Here is a 24,799-nt window from a genome sequence, read left to right as displayed (position 1 = left end):
AAAAATCTTCGTTACTCGAACTACTGCAATACAGCGAACGCCAATACTGGCAGCTAAATAAAAGATTCTAACTACTGAAGGCACTAACTACTGATAGGCATACTTAGCAAATTAAAGATTTTGATAGAGAACAAACAATGTATTTACCTTAATAATGTTCAAAATTCATCATATATATATCAGTTCATGATATACAGTATTACAAATTTTCTCTTTCTGATGGACACACGTCCAGATCATCCACTCTCAAAACTCCGCCATCTCTCTCCCCACATCCACCACTGCTGGCAGCTCACCTCCAACTGCGCAACACTACACGCTCTTGACAGCCAACTGTCCAACACTACAATAGCAAACAACAATGCAAACCAGCCACAGACTGCACACAGCACAGCCAGTGATTTTCATACAGAGCGCTACGTGGCGTTACCAACATAAAAACCTAAACAGCCTACTTACATAGCCCCCATGCTCCCCACAAAAAATTTTACAAATTGTTTTGGGCAGTGGCCAATACAGATTTGAAGGTTTTTGATGAATAATAGTTTGCAGTTCTTTTATGGCTGCTTCGTGATTCTGTAATGCATTTTCATGACGCGAAAAAATAGGTTGAAAATGCTCACAAATTTGTGTTTTTACGTCATTACAGACTTTTTGACATTTAGATTCGATTTTAAGTAACTCAGCAGTTAAACGTTCACGTGTTTGTTCAAGCGTGGTGTCTAACTTTTGAAGATTTTGTTCCATTGTGCCAAACATTTGCTGTGTTTGTCTCTGATTTGTTCCATTGTACCCATGAAGTCATGGATCTAAGCTGTCAACAAGGCACTGTGCAAGCTGGTGGTGTCTCCATAATCGTTTGGACTGTGTTTTCATGGAATTACCGGGTCCTCTGGTCCAACTGAACCAATCACTGACTGGAAATGATTATGTTCAGCGACTTGGAAACCATCTACAGCCCTTCATGGACTTCGTGCTCTCAAATAACGGTGAGATTTTTACGAATGACAATGCGCTGTGTCACCGGGCCACTGTTCGCGATTAGTTTGAACATTTTGTAGGATTCGAGCCAATGATTTTGACACCCAAATCGTCCGTCGTGAATCCCATCGAACACTTAAGGGGAGGTCTACTATCTTTGGCCCGAAAAAAGCATGTTCTATGAGAATTTTTTCTCGGGATGCGTTATAGATATCAATGTCAAATTTGGTCAAAATGTTTATTGATATTTCCTCTACAAACTAGAATTTTGTCGACCAGAAATGTCGAAGAGGAAATGCGGAAGTGCGGTCGGAAAGAAACAAAATTTCTACGTAGACCTACACGCGTGGTATGCCACAGGTCAGATGGCTCGTCTGAAATCAAAATTGAGTTGACGTTAGCGAAGTATATAAGATTCTTTAGGAGTTGTACCTTGCTTAAGTTATTTTGACCATAGGAAACAAAATGGCGGTCCTTTTAACAAAATAGTTTTTTTTCATCGATTTTTCGACCTCGTTGGCCAAGTAAAAATATTTATAGTTGATGGATCGGAATGAAAGTGGTACAACTTCTAGACAATTTAGTTAGCTTCGTCGGAAACAAAGAATCATGCCAATCGGTTCAGTAAATTTGAAGTAACCATACTGCGCGATAAAAAAAAGTCATTTCGAGAAAAACGCGTTTGAAGTTTTGACTACATATAAATGCAATATCATGCAACTAACGTTCAATCTGCTATTCCGGGTCCATAAACTAGTCCTGTATTTTAGTGGGTTATAATTGTAATAGAATACCTCAGAATGAATCCAGACTTTTTCATTTGCATTCACAGCCGTCATAGGGGACCTGCAATTGGCGTGATGGTATGGGTTGCCATTGGGTACACACTGCGGCTACTCCCGTTTCGCACAGCCAGTAATTTCTACAGCAACCGCTACATTTCTGAGATTTTAAGACCGGTGGTTATGGCCTAGCTTCAGTGTCTTCGTGATGTTACCATCAAAAGACAGCATGTTCTCCTTGCTGTTATGACGTACTGAGATACAGAGGGTGTTCGACTGTCATCCTTGTCACCACGTTCTACAGATGTTTCACTCATTGGAAAAATCTGATAGTGAATTGATCTCGAGACTGGCATACCACCATTCGGCAGCAGTACGATTCATGAACTGTGGTACTAAATTGTGCCACACCGTTGAAGTAGCATAGAATGATGCAGCCGTGTCTGTTATCGATGGTGAGAGCCAGCGGATACGTTGTAACCACAGTTGTGTGTCGTACTTCGCATCTCATATCCCCCGAAAACCGCATTACGAATTTAATTGCGTATACTTCCTACATATCAGATTGCGAGAAGAATTTGACAGATCACTGAAGGACCTAAGTAGAAATTAGGCCCCTGCGGTAGACGACATTCCCTCAGAATTACTGAGATCCTTAGGAGAACCAAAGCTATTCTCTTGATGTATAAGGTATATGGAACACGATGTACTCTCAGACTTCAAGAAGAAGAAAGCAATAATTCCAACGTCTAAGGAAGGCAGATGCTGACAGATGCGAGTATTACCAAATTATCAGCTTAAGTTATAGCTACAAAATACTGAATTTGCAGACGAATGAAAAAACTGGCAGAAGCTGGCCTCGAAGAAGTTCAGTTTGGTAGGAAGATATGGAGTAATATTAGTTCTATGAGATACCAGAAAACAGGTTGAAAAAAGGTAGACCTATCTTTACGTACACAACAACTTTGATTTAAAGAAAGCTTTTGAAAGTGTTGACTCTCTGTAATTCTGAAGGTAGCAGGGATAAAATATAGGGAGCGAAACCTTACCTACCACTTATTCAGAAACAAGGACCTGCATTAAAAGCAAGTAGTAGCTGAGAAGAGAATGAGATAGGATTGTGCCTATCCTTGATGTTATCTAGTTTTACACTCAGCAATTTGTGAAGCGTGTCAAGGTGAAATTTGGAAAAGGAATTAAAGTTCAGAGAGAAAAAATGTATACTTTTAGGTTTGCCGACGACCGTGTAATTCTCAGAGACAGCGAAGTATTTGGAGGGGCAATTGAACGGAATGGATAGTGTCTTAAAAATAAGTTGTAAGATGAACAACAGCAAAAGTGAAACAACGGTACTGAAATATAGTTGAGTTAAATCAGGCGATATCGGGGGAATTATATTAGGAAATAAGGCACTAAACTAGTCGATGAGTTTTGTTATTCTGGCTGCAAAATAACTAATCGTGACAGAAGTACTGGCAAGAGCAAGAATAGCATTTCTAAAAAAGGGAAATTTGTTAGTGTCCTGGCGTACGCCTTCGCCAGCACACCTGTCGGCACTAGGAAACACTGTAAAGTAGGTGCTGAACTAAGCGCGTCTACGACAAGACCAAGTCACGCTCCCTGGCTACGCGCCGACAGCGCCCTCCGGGCAGCGTGCATATAGGTCGCCGCCGCCGACCGAGCTGCCTCAATCTCCCAATCTCAGTACCTCAGTACCTGAATACGTTCCACTGTGCTTTAGTCTTCCACAGTGATAGTAGTCGTCTCGCTCCTCAGCTAACTGTAAGGGAACGTTAGTCATTGTATATAGTTGTGACGTGGACACGGACAAGATTCAAGAGTTAGTATATTATATGTGATTGCTGTTAACCACAGAACTTCAGATTCGACGTTATTGAAGTTAAGTACTCAATTGGCTCATGTATTAAAGTGTATTTTAATTGTAGTGAGAGGAAACCGGACACCCACCAGTCGTACCATCCTCTCCTCATCCACCCAGGAACCACAAAACATTACAAGAGGGTACAGACACAGCGGTTTCTATCCAATATAAATTTAAATTTAGTAAGTCTACTCTGAAGATATTTCTCTTGAGTGAAGCCTTGTGCGAAAGTGAAGAATGGACGATAAACAGTTCGAACAGAAAGAGAACATGTGGTGCTACTGAAGAACGTTGAAGATTAGATAGGTTGGTCAAATAAATAGTGTGAATTATTGAATCGAATTGGAGGAAACAAAAATTTGTGGGAGGAATTGATTTAAAGTAGCGTCTCCCTGATAGGACACTCTTTGAGGCCTCAAGGAATCGCCAGTTTGATACTTCATGGAAATGTGGGAACAAAAATTGCAGGGGGAAACTAAAGCTTGGAAACAGTTAGTTCAAATGGATGTAGACTGCAATAGTTCCGCAAAGGTGAAGAGGCTTGCTCAGGATACACTAGCGTGCAGAAGTGCATCAAACCAGTCTCCGGATTAGGGATAGCGCTTATCGCTAAAGCAGCCGGTTTTCGATTATGCCGGTCTTTTGATCTCCAGTTTACCCTTTTGCTGTTATTTCCAGTAATAAACGTACACACGGAACAAGGACTGAAATATTCTAAGACTCCTTCGCATCTTTGCATTATATGTTCGAAGACATACAGAATCAAAATACCAAATAAAATAGGTAAATAAAAGAAAACTAGGTCCGTCCACCGTTCGTTGTTTTTCTCGAAGAGTAATGAGGAGTTTAATACTAAACAAAAATCACTAGTATTCTACTACTAATTCTAAGTTTTGAAACTCTTATCAAAAATTATGTTGTAATCGAGCATCATACTACAATTTGTGCATTATGAATAGTCAGTGCTAAAATGTAAAAACTGGTATTTGAGAACTCTATTTTTCGTGTTAAGTTCTCCGTTTCCAAGGGCTACAAGCAGATAAAGGCATACGTATAGGCAGCATATAGGCTACTTCCAGTTTTTATTATAAGCTGTAAATGAATTGTTAAGTTTTTAATTTATTTTTGTTACTATAATTTCCTGGCAGACAAATAATAAGCTTTTGAGCAGATTTTGTAGTATTCTTTTTCTTCAACTATGTTAAATGAAAAATCTGTTTTGTAATGAAATATATTAATTTATTTCTCAAAAGGAAACGAATATAACTGATTTTTTGCTGACAAAAGTAATAATAATCTTCCAAAAAATTCAAATGAACAATTTAAACGGCTAAAATTTTCATAATGACTAAATCTATTCGTCAATACTTATTGTCTAGTCCGTTAATAAGTACTCGTATCGTGTGTGTATCTGTAAGTCGACTCCTGTGATCAGAAAGAATATGATTCAAAGACGATACTAACATTTCAGAGGTCATACATCTTCCCACCAAAGCTACATATTTTTGGGCTACAAAATTACATGTCTGGCGTACACATTTTTCTCTGCTCCCAAAACACGACAACATCATTGCTTCTGGTAGTACAGGACGTTGGAAGTAAAGCTCTGTTTCGTTGGAAACAAACTTTCAGGCTCCACTAGCCCACTCTTAGCCGATGAGATGACGGCCGAAGTGGGCTTGTAGTTCTGACGCCCACGTTTTGAACTAAAGTTGGAAGTTTACCAACTTTGTTATTTACCTTTTGGGTTAAATTCATTAACGGCAATGACAGTGTTTATGTACATTTTATAAAGCATGGATCTGATAGTGTAGAATTACAAAGCAAAAAGTTCCGTAATAATTTTACACTTCTGACTTTAAGAATGCTTAGAAGCATTTGAGATAAGACTTCGGGTACACTACGCTTAGAATAGATACGTCTTAACGTATTTTCGGGAACAGTCACTAGGCGAATAGCAAGACTTTCTTGAATGTATTCGCTTCCAGAAATCTTCGTGGCCTAGCAGAAAGGCTTTAAAATATCAAATATTTCTGACAGCACTTCAGAGCAATCCAACACTTCCAAACTACAGATGGTGCCATTCTGTACTGTAACTGATGACCAACAATAACAGTGTGAAAATACCATGCATACCAGATGGGGCAAGTTTAGCACACAGCAAATACACACATAGCGTCTAATAGACCACGTGACAAGGCTACAGGTGCATTATCGTCTCAGGCATGTGTTTATTACTCGTTTCTAACTGTCGACGTTGTTACTGAAACATTACTGACTGCTTTTCTCATTTTCTGTAATACCCCAGTATTTCAAAGCAACGGAAATTTTACGAACAAATGTTACTCTATTTTTAAAAAAAGTTTTATTTAACAAACAAAAATTTTAGCATCGCTGCTACGACAAACTGATACATTTTTTTTGAAACGGTCATTAGTAAAAAATAAAAAATAAACTGTTGTAACGGACGCCAAACCAATACCGAAAAATAATTGCTATTCAGAACTTAAATACCGGTACCGGTTTCAACCGGTCGGTTTTTCCCGCTCTTACTTCGGACTGAAGCCCACAATAACACTCTTCCTGCTATAGTACACGGGCGGAAAAAAATCGTTAAACCGAGGAGGAGTTATGCGACATAAACGAAAGTTGGTAGGCGTGTTCTTACATCTGAAACATGTTGTCTATTCAGATTCCGCGCCAGTCGCATAAGAGTGGCTCTATTACCGCCACTATGAGGATGTAAATTATGTTTGCTTTAAGTACGTACTGTAACGGTCGTGGGCTTTAGGTACCTTTGAGACTGGACGTGGCGAACTGACGTCAGTCAAGAATGCCTTTAAGGCGACAAAGACGCCATTATCAGCAAATAATTTTGATTTTGAACGGAGACGTGTAATAGGGCTACGAGAAGCTGGAAGTTCCTTCCACGATATTGCAAAAAAGCTTGGCAGGAATGTAGCCACTGTATATGACTGCTGGTAGCGGTTGTCACGAAGATGTACGGTCGCAAGACGACCGAGCTACGGACGGCCACGTAGCACTACCGACAGGGCAGACCAACGTGTTCGGCGTGGGACTCTGGCACATCATACTGAATCTGCAGCAGCAATTTGAGCAGCATTTGGCACCGTAGTGACACAAGACAGTGTTTCAAATCGATTACTTCAAGAATAGCTCCGAGACAGACGCCCTGTAGCTTGCAGTTCACTAACCCCAAACTGTCGTCAATTGCGACGTCACTGATGTCAAGCGAGAGCTCAGTGGAGGGCAGGGTGGACATATGTTGTGTTTTCCGACGAAGGCCGTTGCTGTCTCGGTGCCAGTGATGGCCGTTTGTCGGTTAGAAAAAGGGCAGTTGAGGGCCTGCAACCAATCTGTTTGCATGCTAGATTCACTGGGCCTACACCTGGAGTTATGGTCTGTGGTGCGATTCCGTACGACAGCAGTAGGACTGTCGTGGTATCCCACACACCGTAACTGCAAATTTGTACGTCAGTCTTGTGATTCGACCTGTTGTGCTACCATTCAAAAACAGCATTCCAGGGGGTGTTTCCCAACGGAATAACGCTCGCCCACATACCGCTGTTGTAATCCAACACGCTCTACTGAGTGTCGACGTGCTGCCTTGGACTGCTCGATCACCAGATCCGTCTCCAATCGAGCACATATGTTACATCATCGGACGATAAATTACCAGTACTTTTCTTGACCGACTAACTGCCACACGCATGGACGTCCATCCCAGAAACTGATATTCGGCGCCTGTAGAACACAACGCATCCACGTCAGCATGTTGCATTCAACATTCTGGTGGTCACACCGATTATTAATGTACCAATATTTTACAGCTGCAGGGGCTTATCTCGCACTCACGCTTTTGCGATGTTAATCGCTTAAATATTTTATCCATACAAATGTATTTCCGATATTTCATTACTCTACACTAATTATTTTTTGGTTTTGGGATTTTTTTCCATCAGTGGATATAATTATGCACAGTAAGTAGTATTTCACATTTGCTATCCTTCCTGGGGGCCGGGACTATAGATGGATTGCAGTAAGGGCTACTCCGGACCTCATCATACTTAATTTTAATCACACTTTGCATTTGCTTCAGTAGGAAATCGTAAGAAGCAGGGAACTGCTGTAGTACGCAGGAGCGCAGTGCAGGACTGGGCAGGACTGCGGGCTGAAGTGGAGCAGAGTGCAACGACACTTATGACCAGTCACTCTGCGGCGTGAAAACGCTGACAGCGACGTACAAATGGGAGGAGAGCGGCCATTAGCCGCCCCACGCCTGTACTCGGCGGGTCTGAATGCCGGGCGCGCCGGCCTTGTGCAAAGCGGGGCGCGGCCGGCTAGCCATTGTCCCCTGCCACAGGCAGAGCCGCACCACACAAAACGCTACGCCCGTTTACCGTACACATTTCCGGCACATGGAGAACGCACGGCAGCACGCCCTGCGTGGCTCAGAGTATTTTCTGTAGGTGGACCTATAACGATGCCTCACACAGAGCTCACAAAACTCATGAGATACCTCCTAGTATTGTGTCTGACCTCCTCCTGTGAGGCGTACTGCGGCAATTTGAGGTGGCACGGCCTCGAAAAGTCGTTGGAATTCCCCAGCAGAAATACTGAGCCATGCTGTCTCTATAGGCGTCCATAATTGCGAAGATATTGCCGGTACAGGATTTTGTGCACGAACTGACCTCTCGATTCTGCCCCTTAAATGTTCGATGGGATCCATGCCAGGCGATCTTGTCGGCCAAATCATTCCCACGGATTGTTCTGAAAGTTCCTCAAAACAGTCGCGAACAACTGTGACTCGGGGTGTGGCGCACTGACATCCACAAAAATACCACCGTTGTTTGCGATCATAAAGTTGCATGAATGGCTGCAAGTGGTCTCCAAGTAGCCGAACATAACCATTTCCAGTCAATGATTGGTCAATTTGCACCTGAGCACCCATTTCATTCCATATAAATGCAGCCCACACCACCAGCTTACAAAGTGCCTTCTTGACAACTAGAACCCTGCTATCAGCTCTTATCACTGAAATAGGGACCCATTTGATTGGGCTACGTTTATCCACCCCAACCGATATGATCAGCCAACGACGCCGAGAAAAAGTCACGAATTGCGCTGTGCATGTTGTCACTGTGGACACATTGGAGAAATAGCAGAAAGGGCTACGAAACCACTAATAACAAATCTAACAGTCCGCCTCTGAATTGCTTCGATGTTTTCCTTTAATACGATCTTGTGCGGGTCCCGAACACTCGAACAGTACTCAACAATGTGTTGCAGTGCTGTCCTATATGCGGTCTCCTTTACACATTATCAGACTTTCCTAAATTTCTGCCAATAAAGCTGGAGTCGATTATTCGCTTTTTCCACTACAATCCTTATTTGCTCATTCCATTTCATATCGATCTGCTACGCCTAGGTATTTTGACTGCGTCAAGCGGCATACCACTAATGCTGTACTCTGAACATTGTGATATTGTTTTTCTACTCATCTGCATTTCATCTTGTATCCTCCTACAACCATTCAACGACGACACCTTCCTATACACCACAGCATCATCAGCAAACAGCCACAGACTGCTGCTTACCCTGTCCCCCAGATCATTCCTGTAAATAGAAAACAACAGTGGTCCCATCACACTCCTTTGGGGCACTCCTGACAACATCCTTGTCTCTGATGAACACGCGTTGTCGCGAACAACATACTGGGTTCTGTTACTTAAGAAGTCATTCTTATCCTTTCAGGAGCGAAATATATTCTGATGAAAATCTTTCCTATTGAATATGTACAGAAGACGAATATGCTTTACTTGAGTCACCAAATTCTACGTCCTGAATTTTTCACCAAACGCAGAATCCATCCTGTAAGTGCAAAAGGTTTTTGTGGTGATAATGAATTGGTGGGGGGTGGGACTTCTGTTTGCCAACAAGGTGTATTTTTAAGCGAACGTAAACGTTTCCATAGGATTTCTAAATCATTTCTGACTAATGCTGGTGGGAAAAGGTGTAGTTCACATCCCCTTTTCACTTCTGTGTTTGGCAGACTAACATCAAGGGGGAATGCAGCTTGATTTTTCAATTTTCAGTCGAAATCAGCGAATTTTATGGTGAAATCATTAAATTTTAATGATTTTAATCGAAATCAGCCAATTTTGTATCGAAATCAACTATAATTGTACCGAAAGCAATGAATGTTGTATCTAAATAAGCGAATTTTGTATAAAAGCCATTCTCCTACCATTCAACTTGTACATAAAAAAACCATGTGTAGTTATTCACCTGGTATTAAGCTCTGCAAACAACACCTGACAGTAGTCACATCACAGAAAATTTACATCTAAGGGTTCATCACCGTGTGTTTCATATTGAACATTAGACATCAGACCTTTCACAAGTTTTCTGACTAATGCAGCTCTGAGTGAAAAAGGTATAGTTGCATTGAACTGCTCGAGATGCACCTACAAGTGCAGTATACTTATCAGATTTTTCTACACAATTTCTAAATAGTTTATGACGAATGCAGGTGTGGTACATTCAGTAACGGCCCTTGTTTGGAAAATGTTCTGCTAGTCATGATAACGAGTGTCGGGAGGCAGTAGTGGAATGGCAGCGTGTGCCAACTTTGAGAGATGCTGCAAGTGTCCTAGAGAATTGAAATATGTACAGCTGTAGTTGATATGTTTCTGACACTCAACGGTTTTAGAGCTATTCAAGGCCGAAGGGACTTTGATTTTTTGAAGTTGCAGGGTGGCTATAATTTCGCACCTTACAAGCACTCATCTACATACTTTGCCATTATTTAGTACTGCAATTAGGGATCATTTGCAAGGTTGTATGTCGCCTACAGGAATATTTAAACAAGACTGACATTGTCACATACACCTTGTAAATAGTTGTTAACGCTTATTGCATGAAAGATGGTGGAATGTCTTTATTATCAAAACGGCGTAATGAATGATTGCCTATACTAGTAGAGGTTGGAACGCCAGTGGAAATGAACCGGCAGGCGTAACTCAAGCCTTGGGTGGGAAAGCCCGCACAGGTGTGTTGGTCCTGCTTCACACAGGAAGTGCCAAGACGGACTGTCTGGGCACCTGAGCGCGGAAGCACAATACAGCAACGGCCGATCAGTAAAGTAGTAGGGCCAGAAGGATAACCGGATAATACTTCGAACACTGAAAATCTTGGATGCAGCAGAGAGGGACGAGGAAGCGTTACCTCGGAAATCGCAGGCTGGATTATTTACGAGGATTCTTTACTCTGAGAAGCGTACCATTGTATGAGTATAGGTATTTCCTCGCAAACTTTCCACGCTGGGCGACAAAAGACTAAAAGATCGTCGGACGGCATTCGGAAGAATCTGTAGAGAGGGAGAATATTCCGTGGTTTCGAGAATATGATTCGCGTTCTGAGTTAGGCGAGGGAAGGGAGCCAAGCTTTGCTGAGAAGCCAGGGGTGGAGAGAAAGAGGTCTTCCGTTTTGAGCCTCTGGGTAGGGAGTCGTTGTGGATTGCGCAGCATTCAGTGATTGAGAGCGCTTCTTCTGCCTATACTACGTTGAGACGTTACCTGAACTCCGTCCTTGTGGCTGGGAGCTCGCGTTTCTCATCTGTAGAACTCAGACAGGAGAAAACATTATTAGAATATACTAGTCAGAGGACCGCCTTCTGCCGTCCTAGTGTTTGAAAGAGTTTATTTTGTGGCGGGAGTTCTTCCATCGTCGCAAACGTGAACGAGAACCGTCACTTCGACGCACTGGATGCAGTATATACGGTGATAGTGGTAAGTGCTTCGGCTTAATAGGGCTATAAGACTTAACAGCTAAAACGTAAGTTTTGTTTCCACTGAGGTTGCACACCACTGTAGATCATCTTTGAAAGTAGTGTCCTCTAGTGTTTGGTGCATAGATGATGTCAGTCATCTCGCCTTATTTATATTAGATCGCGTAGCCATAAAAAAGGGCAGATTTGGGCAATTGATCACTGATATTAGTTAGTAAATTCATTTGTGTCTCTTTATATCCATTGGACATTGATATATAAACATTTGTAATATATACAGGGGTTTTAATCTGCAATAAATGTACAAGTAGAAACAGCATTTATCATTTTATAGTTACTAGTTCCCTTAATCATTCATTTATGCTTACGTTGTAATTTTTATGTTAAACAGCAAAAAGCAGGAGATATCACCATTAAGAGATCCTAAAATTTGCTTCAGGAGATCAGAAAGGGCCAAAACTTCATTGTCGCATTCATTTTTTCCGTTGCGCACATTCATTTTACACTCGCCTGGAGTAGCATCATGGAAAGTTTACTTTCAAATATTTCTCACTAAGTTCGAAATTAGAATATTGTATGTGAAGAGATGAATATGGTGGGAACCTCAACAATTCGTGGTTGATCAGTAGCCTTTTAAACTACATACAACTTGCATTGTGTGGTTGTGTTGAGGAACTAATAAATGTGGTGAACCGATAACGATAATGTATGCTATTGCATGACAGAGACTTCATAATACTTCACCCCATAAACCGACATGTTACAGGGATATGGTAGCAAATTACACCAAATATTGCCATGTTACAGCAAAAATGGTAACAAATTACCCAATGCAAGAGTATGCTATAGGAAAATTCACTGAACACCAGCAAAACGGTAGTTTCACGAGAGCTGTAGGGCAAACCACAGAGCCAACGTGACAGGTCGGTACAAGTTCTGCAGCACTCAAGAGCTGATGTGAGGCTATTAACTGACGCATCATCATAGTTTTCGCGAGTGTTCAGTGCTGTTGCTAAAGATCTCATGCCTCCCACACTGTCAAATGCTGTAAGGTTTTCCCCTGACATCACAGTGGAGTAGTTCATTTGTCCTAAGTATAGAGTCCAAGATGAAAATTTGTAAAATCAAGATAGCCACTTGTGCAAAGTATCAAGTCTAAGACGTTGAACCTAGTCCACGTGTCCTACTGCGTTTTCCTTAAATCACATAGGAAATAGGTCACTTTTGTTAAGTACAGAAACCAAAATGACAACTTGTAAAATCCAAGATAGCCATTTGTGCTAAGAATAAAATCCAAGATGGTCACTTGTTCCACTGGTGTTTCTTATGAGGTCCTGCAATGTAAGAGCTGTTTATAGCTGACTTACTTTCACCAGGCAACGCTTCCAGCCCATAATAGTAGTTCCAATTTCCACAAGGCTGCAGTCACCTAACCCCACCAATCCTCCACTCATCTGGCGAACACACCAGTTGAATGTGAGTATTAACCCCTCCCCTTTATTATTATTATTATTATTATTATTATTATTATTATTATTATTATTATTCATTGCGTGCATGTGTATGTGTTTTCATTGGTATTTATACCTCAGCATAACGATTTCGTGATACACAGAAGCAGAAATCAACTCAGCACCCAAACAGGCTACCTGAGACATCTCCTGATACATTGGAACAGCCACAGCACTGTTTCCAGACAAGTTCCATGAAGCACCAGGGGTACATTGGAGCAAGATACAGAATGGTTTCCAGACTTAAAGTTTCCAATGTCTGCAATATTTTCACCATTCATTGAGCTAATAGCACTGCATAGTGGACAGATGAATTTGATGTTTTTCTTGGCAATGTACAAGATGAATACTAATGACAGTAAATGTGTTGTTATAGGCTTGTCTTCAGATCGAGAGCTCAGTGTTGTGGTAATTTTTTAAATACTACTAATGTAGTGAAATAAAAGTAATGCTGACAAACTATGATATCAATTATGACAGAATTTAGCACAAATAATTGCAATGTTCACCTAACAAACCCCTAAAGTGTTACTGCATTGGCATGCAATATGTGTTGTGGACTACCAGAGAACAGCGAAAATATACAACGAGAATACAACGCAGTGCACTCACTTTCAGGAACCTACGTTTAAACACTTGCTGTGTGCTATCAACACCATACAATGTGCAGAGGCCGAGTGTCTCTGTTGGTACGTATTTACCACGTATCAGCATCACTGCCAGATGTTGGTGCAGAATTACGTGCATATTTTAACGTATTCGTTCACCATTCTGTGTTAACCCAAATTAAAGGAACTGAATAATAAATGATGGTTCCTGTCTCTAAACTGCGTTTCATTTCACCAAAAACTCCAAGTATGTTGAATAAAATTTGCAGTTATGATTAATAAACTACAGTCAAGTCACATCTCAAAGAGGAACTGGAAACAATTACCTATAGGCAAGAATATGTAGAACAACTGTGGCTTAGATTTAAGCAAACAGCTGTCCACGTACAGTACACATATACAGAGATGACAAAAGTAATGTGATAGAGCTATGCACATATACAGACGTCGACAGTATCGCGTACACAAGGTATAAAAGGGCAATGCATTGGCAGACGTATCATTTGTATTCAGATGATTCATGTGAAAAGATGTCCGACGTGATTATGGCGCACGGTGGGAGATAACAGACTCTGAACGCGAAATGGTAGTTGATGCTAGACGCTTGGGGCGTTCCATTTCGGATATCGACAGGGTATTCCATATACCGAGATCCACAGTATCAAGAGTGTGCTGTGTATACCACATTTCATCACAGACAAAGCAGCAGCTTGCCAGCGCGCAAATGGACAAAACATCTAAACTGTCTTCTCAAGCTCAAGGTGTCAAACAGACATTCTAAATAAATATAAACCTGGTCCTGTAAGGCAGCTAATATCAGGTGTGGATCGTAACAAAAATCATAAGAAATGCTACTGTCATGTTACTAGAATGGATGAATTAATAAAAGTGAAAGTTTGGGATCTATTCGAGAAAGACAAAACAGCTATTCCCTTTTTTTCTATATATAATTTATCAACTGTGCTTTCTGGGGTCAAGTAATACACAACAATCATGTTCAATTACATTTGACATTCAATAACAAAATATTTAACTCTTGGACAAATCTCTACATATGAAGAAAAAATTTATCACAAGAAAGAATGATTAAAAATCTTCATCAGCTCATTTAAATCTACATTGTCGTAGCTGGTCAATGCACTGAGTTTGTGGAGAATAAATTTCACTTTTTGAACCAATGAAAAAACTCTCACGTACTCAATGTGAGGGTAGTTTAGTATCCAAGTTTTGGTATTCAATGGTCAAAGCAAACACAAGTTGGAGTGAGCAAAATCTAGACTCAACATTTACTGTGGCCTAGTACGTGATGGTACTTTACCAAGCAGCGTCTGCAGTGGGCTTGTCTCTGTACTGGACCTGAAATGCTAATTCCCTATTCTGGCCTAGACTGAATTCACTCAGTCTCAACTTTCCTGCGTTTTGTAGAACGTTAATTTTTCCCTAGTCGAAATAATGGCTATTGCACACTCCCTAAGGGTTGGAGCCATGTGCACAATTTCTTTGCCTGCCAAAATTCCCGCAGGAATAATTAACTACCTCTCTGCTATCTGTTGCCACGATACGTGAAGCTTATCGGCCACACTTCGCAGAAATCAAAGCACTCAGCGCCCTCGCTATTTTTCACACACTTGTAAGATCACTGCGAGAAGAGAGAGAGAGAGAGCTAGCCATTTTATTTCTCAAAATTCTTTTATATAATGGGAATCTCCCCACTGTGTCGCATCTGCGTCATCCAGTATGGCTTCAGCAATCAGCATCTCGCTAGAGGTGAATTTTATTTTTCTTGCTGGGTTGCAGCCTAGCCCTGTTAATGTAGTGCAGCCACTTACCCTCCGTCCTGCCCGTATTTACGTTAAAAGGAATAATGTATTGTTCTGCCCTCATCCCTTTCTGCACTGAAGCTCACTGTTTTTTTGTTAGATGGGGTTTTCGATATCATTAACCACCTGCTCGGTTCGTCTCCAAAATGCGTTTCTTTTTAATTTGTTTATTCATGCCCGCCCCTGGACATATATTGGTAGATATTGTTTTGTTAGTTTTCGGTACATGAGATTAACTACAACTGCCTTCTGTTGATATACTGTAATTATTATTTTCTGAGGGTCTCATACTGTATCATACTGTCGTTATGGATCATGCTCTTGTAAGGCCTGTAAAATCCACACCTCTTACAAGCTTACTGCCTTCACTTAATGACCGAAAGCAGTGGCGTTTGCGTAGAGTTTTTAGTGCTAATAGACAAGCAATGCTGGGTGAAATAAGCACCGAAATCAATATGGGACGGACGACGAAGGTATCTGCTGGACCAGGTGGCGAAATCTCGCGTTAATGGGCTATGGCAGCAGACGACCGACACAAGTTCCTCTGCTAACAGCACGACATGGCTTGCAGCATCTCCCCTGGGATCGTGACCGTGTCGGATGGACCCTAGACAGCTGGAAAACTGTGGCCTGGTAAGATGAGTACTGATTTCAGTTGGTAAGAGCTGATGGTATGGTTTGAGTGTGGCGCAAACCGCGCGGAGCTATGGACCCAAGTTGTCAAGAAGGCACTGTGTAATCTCGTAGTGGCTCCGTAACGCTGTGAGCTTTTTTTACATGGAATAGACTGGGTCCTCTGGACTATGTTGGGCTACTCGGAGACCATTTGCAGCCATTCATGGACTCCAAGTTCCCAAACAACGATGGAATTTTTACGGGTGACAATTCGCCATGTTACTGGGTCATAACTGTTTGCGATTGGTTTGAGGAACATGCTGGACAGTTCGAGCCAATAATTTGGCCACCCAGAAAGCCTGACGTGAATCCCATCGAACATTTATGGGAAGGTAAGTCCAAGCCACGTCGAGCTGATGCACTACACCGGGCGAAAGGTGGCCTGACAAGATATTAAGAGGTCTCCAACGACTTTTATCGCCTCAGTGTATTTATGTAATAGAATTGTTCCTTATGTGTGGGAACATCGATAATAGGTGTAGAAGCATCAAACTACACAGGGTGGTCCATCGATCGTGACCGGGCCAAATATCTCACGAAATAAGCATCAAACGAAAAAACTACAAAGAACGAAACTCGTTTAGCTTGAAGGGGGAAACCAGATGATGGCGCTGTGGTTATCCCGCTAGATAGCGCTGCCATAGGTCAAACGGGTATCAACTGCGTTTTTTTTTAATGGGAACCCCCATTTCTTATTACATATTCGTGTAGTACGTAAAGAAATATGAATGTTTTAGTTGGACCACTTCTTTCGCTTTGTGATAGATGTCACTGTAATAGTCACAAACGTATAAGTACGTGGTATCACGTAACATTCCGCCAGTGCGGACGGTATTTGCTTCATGATACATTACCCGTGTAAAAATGTTTTTCGTTCAGCTGAATTTATTACTTAACTGGTTTAGCTATAACTTGCACACGTCTTCATGACTTTATATGAACGCGTTTCCTCTCCACAGGTGGATAGTGATCTAATTGGAAAGCCATTACTATACAGTTATCAGCTTAGGGTTGGAAATGGCTAGTCGATATGATGAACTGCATGACATCCTGCAAAATTCCAAAAATCGGGAGTCATTGCCATCCTAAAATCAGTCAAAGAACGTGACAATCCGAAAAACTACAGGCCGATCTCTCTGCTATGCCGTATGTACAAGCCTGCCGGAGAGGCCGATCGATTCTAGGCGCTACAGTCTGGAACCGCGCGACCACTACGGTCACAGGTGCTAAAATTAACGCAACACATAGAGGATGGGTTCGAGAACAGGAAGATCACCGGGGCTGTCTTCCTAGACCTATCAGCAGCCAACGACACAGTCAATCACCGACTGCTCCTGGGGAAGATATACGCAATGCGTAGGGACTACAGACTAACCTTACTGATTGGAAACCTACTCCGGAATCGAAGATTCTTCGTGGATTTTCAGAGACAGAGAAGCCGGTGGAGGATACAGAAAAATGGCCTCCCCCAAGGAAGGGTACAGGCCCCAACACTTTTTAACATATATACTAGTGACCAGCCCCTCCCCCAAGGCACCGAAAGCTTCATATATGCAGATGATTGCGCCATTACCGTTCAAGCAGACAGCTTTGAAACTGTTGAACAGAATCTGTCAGAAGCCCTCGAACAGCTTGCCACCTACTATAAGGGGAACCATCTCAAATCCAACCCAGGGAAAACCCAAACCTGCACCTTCCACCTAAAGAACAGACAATCTGCAAGAAGAATACAATTTAACTGGAAAGGAGTGCCCCTGGAACATTGTGAAACACCAAAATACTTAGGCGTCACCTTGGATAGAGCACTCACCTATAAAAAGCACTGCATGAACACTAAACACAAAGTAGCCGCGAGAAACAACATTGTGGGCAAACTAACGGGCACAGCCTGGAATAGTGAGAACCACAGCTCTTGCTTTGTGCTATTCAACAGCGGAGTATGCGTGCCCAGTGTGGTACAATTCTAGCCACGCCAAACAAGTGGACATACCGCTTAATGAATCCTGCCGCATCATCACAGGCTGTCTGAGACCAACCCCGACTGATAAATTGTGCTGCCTGGCAGGCGTGACCCCACCAGATATTAGACGGAAAGTTGCGGCCAGGAAGAAAAAGATAAAGGCGTTGACCTCACCTGCCCACCCGCCGTACAAACACCAGCCAGCCCGCCGTCGACTAAAATCTAGAAAAAGCTTCCTGCACACAGCAGAAAACATCGTCGGGACACCGCAGCAAGTGAGGCTGGCAATGTGGCGAGAAGAAAACGCGCACCTTGGGGAATGGTTATTCCCAAACGAAGAACTCCCTCCCGGCCATATGGAAGGATGGACGACACGGAAATCTCTTAATAGGCTGCGCTCTGGTGTCACGCGATCCAAAGAGAATATGCGCAAATGGGGCCTCTCAAATGAACCGGCGCTGTGTGACTGTGGACACACTCAAACCACCATCCACCCCACGCAGTGTGTGCTGTGGACAAGCACCTGCACCATGAAGGATTTGATGAATGCCACCCCGGAAGCGCTGGACGTGGCCAGGTTTTAATCCAAGACTTCATAAAATAAAAAAACTACTTGACCCTGCTTATATATCTGTATACTTTTATTCTCTATTTGTATTGTTATAAGCTTGATATGTATGTGTTGATCATTCTGATTTTATGTACGATGCTGCTGACACGGTTAAATAAAAAATAAGCTTAGGGTTTCGCCTTTCAAACATGAGGCAGGTATTCAGAAATCGTCAGCTGTCGCCGAAAGCATGCGTTTGCTGAAAATTAAAGTATGTACGGGTGAACCATACAAGATGTCTGTGGGAGGTAGGGGGTCACCCGCACACGAGTCATGCGAGGGCAGCACTATACACTGCATAGTTTCGGCACTGCATACTGTGAGCAGTATTCTCCAGGTACAGCTGCATGCACTGCATAGTCCAGCCATTGCAACTGGAAACAGTTCTGTATCATACTACCCCATCTGGGTATTGGGCTGCACAATCCTGTCCATAATTGGCAATATTATGCACTAACATGAGATACTCAAGGAAGATTCTGTGTCTGACAAAATATGGTTGTTGTAGATTTTTACTGTTGACGGTGCCTGATTGCATACTAACTTTAAGCAACGGCATAACACAGATCGGAAATATGTTGTGATAGAATTTACGTCAGAGATTAAACAACTGGCGTGTGATATTCTCAGTACCACATAGATCTGTCGGACGTATGAAAGAGTCGTACAGCAGTGTTTGTAGTTTTCGTTCGAAATACTTGAACGGTTCAGACCCATATTAGCACATCTTGAGGGGCAACAAACACGATTTTATTCTTGCTAGCAGTCATTCTCATATGCTACATTAATAGTTTTTAGGTTATGTCCGTCTGCAACTGAATAACAGCAGTTTATGTTTTTCCGTGCATGTTTACCCTCAAATTGCTGAAACATACAGAATAATCAAAAAACCATCAGTACAATATTATTAGCGACTAAGGTTTGCTAGATCAACGACATTAAAGATACTAAGATGAATTGGAATGTAGACCCTGCCGCGCTAGTATTTTGTACGAAGTGTATGTTGAGGCTAACTACTGTGAACGCACACAAATATTCTGTAAGCTAGGTATAGTTGTCTCTCTCTGTCTGTCTCTCTCTCTCTATCTCTCTCCCCCCTCCCCCCCCTCTTAGTGAAGTCTTACTCCATTTAAGAAAATGCATTAGTAATCATAAAATAACTCGGAACAAGTTGGACGGAGGAATGCTCTAATATGTGCACATTCCACTGTGCCGTAGCTGCTCCACGATACCCTTTCAGGCTGCAGGTACGGACGCGATCTCGCTTCGTAACACTCATGCATAATTCATTCTTCACCTCTAGTAATTATTAAAACAGGCGCGAGCAAGCAAGCACTGCCGATAAACATATACATTATTCATTGCACAATTATGACGGCGAATAGGGTATAATAAAAAGCGCCGACGTTCTCTACCGCGTATACGAAACAAATTTTTTCCTGCACTTGCAACCGGGTAGTTGAAAAGCGAGTCGTTCGACTTCCGGGCTCTTCCCGAGCACATTAAGAGTATAACAACTGGCATCTTGTACCGTACGTTTTTCATGCCGGTTGGGGCGGATTGTCAAAGGAGTAATCATTAGATCTTGATTTCAATCTGCAGAGCAATTTTACTTGTTTAAATTATGGTCCTCGATAGCGCTGTAAATATCGAGACAAGCGCAGACTCCAGCGAGAGTTATGGGACTCGTTCTTATGTGCAAGAGAGTTGTGATTCTTCATTTGTGGTCTGCTGGAGGGGTATCAAACGAACCGGAGCAGTTTGCCACTAAGTTGCGCTTTCATTGTGCGGAAAATTCAGAGCGTTTTCCGTGATGTCACGGGAAGTTATATGATCGCTGACTTGGTAAATATGGCCACGGATATGGTATTGTTGTTCGCTGTAGAGAGGACAGCTTCAATGATTCGCTTGGGCGAGAAACAAGCCAATTGTCCTGAAGCTTATGTGACGATACATAACTACTCCAACCTACATCGATTTTGACCTGCTTACTTCCTCTGTAATTTTTACCTCCCTCACTTCCCTTCAGTACTACAATGATAATTCCTTGATGCCTCAAAACGTGTCCTATCAACTGAACATTTCTTTAAGTCAAGTTTTTCCTAACTTGTATTCGGTACCTCCTCATTAATTATTCAACAGTCCCATCTAACCTAGCATTCTCTGTAACACCAAATGTCAAAATTTCTATTCTCTTCTTGTCTGGATGGTTTATCGACTACGTCTCGCTGCCGTACAAGGCTACACTCCAGGCAAACACTTTCAGAGAAGACTCCCTAGCGCTTAATGTTATATTAGATGTAAACAGATTGCTCTTTTTCATAAATTATTTTCGGCATAGGCGATCTACATATTAGTCTCTCTCAACTCCAACCATGTGTTATTTTGCTCACCGAATAGCAAAACGTATCTACCACTTTTAGTGCCTATTCTCCTAATCTAGTTGCTCAGCCTCAGCATCATGTCATTTAACTTAACTACATTCCTTTACCCTTGATTTACTTATGCCAGCATTCATCTCACTTCTTTTCAAGAGACAATCTTCATCGTTAAACTGCTCTTCCAAGTCCCTTGTAGTCTCTGCCATATTAGGGTTATTCGGAAAGTAAGGAACGATCGGTAGCGAAATGGAAAATACAGTGAAAATCTGATGAAGCTTTGCACAGATGCGTTGGGCACTGTGTCTAGTATGTTCATCGACCGCATCATGTCGCTCATTTCAGTTCTGAGCTCACAGTGAGAACATAAAGATACTAGAAATTAGCTTCTCCCGCCAAATATGAGGCCTGACGAAAGATTTCGCCTGAAGCTATGCAATCCACATGACATAACTGTCATGTGGTTCGTTCTACACGACAATTCTCTGCCGCACTCTGCAGGGGCAATGAGGATGCTCCTGCAGAATGTACGATGGGAAGTGTTTGATCACCCACAATACGGCACGTAAGTGGCTACCCCTGAGGTTCATCTCTGCTCAAATGAACCACTGGCTATAAATACAGTATTTTGACACAGACAACGAGCTCCAGTCCAGAGTAGAAAATTGTAGAAAAGCACCGGCAGCTGTCTTCTATAACGAGGAAACTGAAAAGTTGATACAACGCTACGAAAGATGTCTACGTCTGAGCGGCGACTGTGTAGAGAAGTAGCTGGAAGGTGTAGCTAACCATTGTAAATAAAACAGTTTTGATTATCATTGTGGTTTCCATTTCGCGACCTATTGTTACTTACTTTCCGAATAGCCCTTGTAATTACAATATCATCAGCAAACCTCACAGTTTGTATTTCTTCTCTCTGAACATTAATTCCTTTTCCAATTTTCTCCTTGTTTCATTTACTGCTTGCTCCATGCACAATTTGAATAACGCTGTTGATAGGCTACAACCCTGTCTCAATGCCTTCCCAACCACTGTCCCTTTCATGCCCCTCGATTTGTATAACTGCCGTCTGTTTTCTGTACAAGCTGTAAATAAACTGTTCAAATAACTTCCGGAAATGGAGGCGGTTGACGCCATTGACAACTGCCGATATTTCGACAGGAGGACACTCTGGATTTTCAGGCGCTTACTTGCTAAAGTTACGCCTTAAACTTGGCACGGTTTGCCCCTGTCGAAATATCGGCGGTTGTTGATGGCGTCAAATGGCTCCATTCCCGGAAGTTATTTGAACATTGCTTACGTCGGGAGAAACTCAGCTCTCATACAAATAATCTTTTGCTCCCTGTATTTTATTCCTCTTATCATCAAAATTTCGAAGATTGTAGTTGAGTCAACATTGTCAAAGGCTTCCCCTAAATCTTCAAACGCTTTAAATGTAAGTTTCAGCCTGTCTTCTCTGATAAGACGAAGGGTCAGTTTGCTATATAACTTTAGGTTTATACAAGAGCTGCCCTTTTAAAGTTTTACAAATGACCACCAGTTAGCGTTGTTAAAATGGAAAATAACTGTTTTTTAGAAGTTCGCGATTTCTTATTGTTCGAGCAAAGGCAGCTCAGCAACTGACGTACCACCGTTTAAATAACACAATTATGAAAAGATGGAAATGTTACTTGAATGTTTTCGTTGGTTGATTTTATACGGTATTCGTGAAGGCCTAACTCATGATTTACAGAATATCGTCGTGTTCGTGATTCCATTTGCGATGAATTTCGTGTAAATCGATTAGAATCGATTATTGTTCCAAGAACTATCGATTTTATGCAGAACATTATTGTCTCTTTGGTCATGCTGAACCACTGCTTACCACAAACCATCAATGAAAATAGGGATCATCACTCTCCATCATGACAATGCTAGCCATCACACAGGACGTGAAATAATCGCTTATTTGATGAAGAAAACCATCACCCGTATTCGAGTGCTTTACTCCTCCCAAAACCGTGTTTTAGCAGGAACAACATCGAAGTGTCAAAAAAGTATTCAGAACTGATTCGAAAGCTGTAAAAGTATATAAATTTCAAACAGAAAGTTTTTGAGAAACAATGCAACGATTTGTGCTAAAAGGCAACGGAGCTTGTTGGAGATTAAAGAAAACTGCTAGCGGTGTACATTTCCAGTCCAGTAGTTGACTTTGGGATTTTTCTCAGAGTGGATGGGGATCGCTGCAAGTCTGTTGTCAGTGGTGACGAAATCGTGGTTGTTTAACGTTGACCTGCGGACAATGAGATGGCTTTCAGGACTGAAATATGTGACCTCATCCAGAGCAGAGTGATAAGCTCATGCCGCTCACCTCCGTACTTACTTAGCGATTTCGTTTCATAGGGATACTTAAAGGACTTTTGTCCCCTCTGTATTATGAAGTTAGACGATAAAAGGAACAGCGGATAACCCATGATTTTTATGAATGCGCCTGAGACGAACTACGGGGGTGGTGTGATAAGTCTGCTAAATTTGCGTGAAAGACTGGAACACTTTTTTGCACCTTTATGGTTGGTAAGCTTGATTATTCCAGGGAATTTTCCACAGCGTATAGTTCATCGTTGACAGCCGTCTGAATTGGTCAGTGCGTCAGCTACGAATGAAAATGGAGAAAACCGAGTTTTTGCTGTTATTAAACACTTTAGTTTGAAATGCTGGACGACCGCACAAATCAAAAGAGAGGACTCAGAATCATCACTGAAGATTTTTTACTTATGGATTAATGAATTTGAACGTGGTCGGACAAGCATCGAAGACGAAGCGCGTTCTGCCCGTCCAATTGACGTCACCACAAAGGAAATCATTGACAAAATCCATGATATGGTAATGCAAGACCGCTGAATAAAAATACGTGACATGGATGAGACTGTAGGCATCTCAGCTGACGTGTGCATAACGTCCTGCGCGGAGAATTGACTATGAAGAACTGTGTGCGTTGTCTGTGCCGCGATTGCTCACAGTCGACCGAAAGGGCATCCAATACAATATTTCAGCGGAATGTTTGTTGATGATTAATTGCAATCAGCAACGCTTTTTCGCGGCCAATTCTAACTGTTGATGGAAACTGGATCAATAATTACACCCCAGAAACAAAACAGCAGTCAATACAATGGACAAAGACTCGTGAAGGTGTGCCGAAGAAGGCAAAGACTATTTTGTCACTTGGTAAGGTGACGGCCACTTTTTTTTGGGATTCTCAAAGAATAATTCTCATAGATTACTTGTAAAAGAAAAGAACCATAACTGGACTTTATCATGCTTGATTGTTGGATCGTCTGAAATTTTCTTTCGCTGAAAAACGACCGCGGTTGGCAGGCAAAAATGTTCTCTTTCACCAGGATAATGCACCATACCATGCATCAGCGATAAAAGTGGCGAAAGTGTTTGAACTGGGCTTTTAATTTCGTCTTCGCCTGACTTAGTTCCAGATCCGCACCCAAAGACTGGAAAGTTGCACAGGTCACACCAATATTCAAGAAAGGTAGTAGGAGTAATCAACTAAATTACAGGCCCATATCGTTAACATCGACATGCAGCAGGATTTTAGAACGTATATTGTGTTCGAACATCATGAATTACCTCGAAGAAAACGGTCTATTGACACACAGTCAACATGGTTTTAGAAAACATCGTTCCTGTGAAACACAACTAGCTCTTTATTCACATGGAGTACTGAGTACTATTGACAAGGGATTTCAGATCGATTCCGTATTTCTGGATTTCCGGAAGGCTTTTGACACTGT

General features: G+C 41.9%; 1 long non-coding RNA gene across 1 annotated transcript in view; it reads left to right on the top strand.

The window, feature by feature from the left end:
- LOC126455453 (uncharacterized) overlaps positions 1 to 24,799 on the top strand; it is a 279,142-nt gene that overhangs the window by 51,813 nt on the left and 202,530 nt on the right. The gene's annotated exons all lie outside the window — the stretch shown is intronic.

The sequence above is a fragment of the Schistocerca serialis genome, chromosome 2, assembly GCF_023864345.2.
Source record: "Schistocerca serialis cubense isolate TAMUIC-IGC-003099 chromosome 2, iqSchSeri2.2, whole genome shotgun sequence".
NCBI lineage: Eukaryota > Metazoa > Arthropoda > Insecta > Orthoptera > Acrididae > Schistocerca > Schistocerca serialis.
Note: the sequence above shows the minus strand (reverse complement) of the source record. Positions and strands in the feature narration are given on the sequence as shown.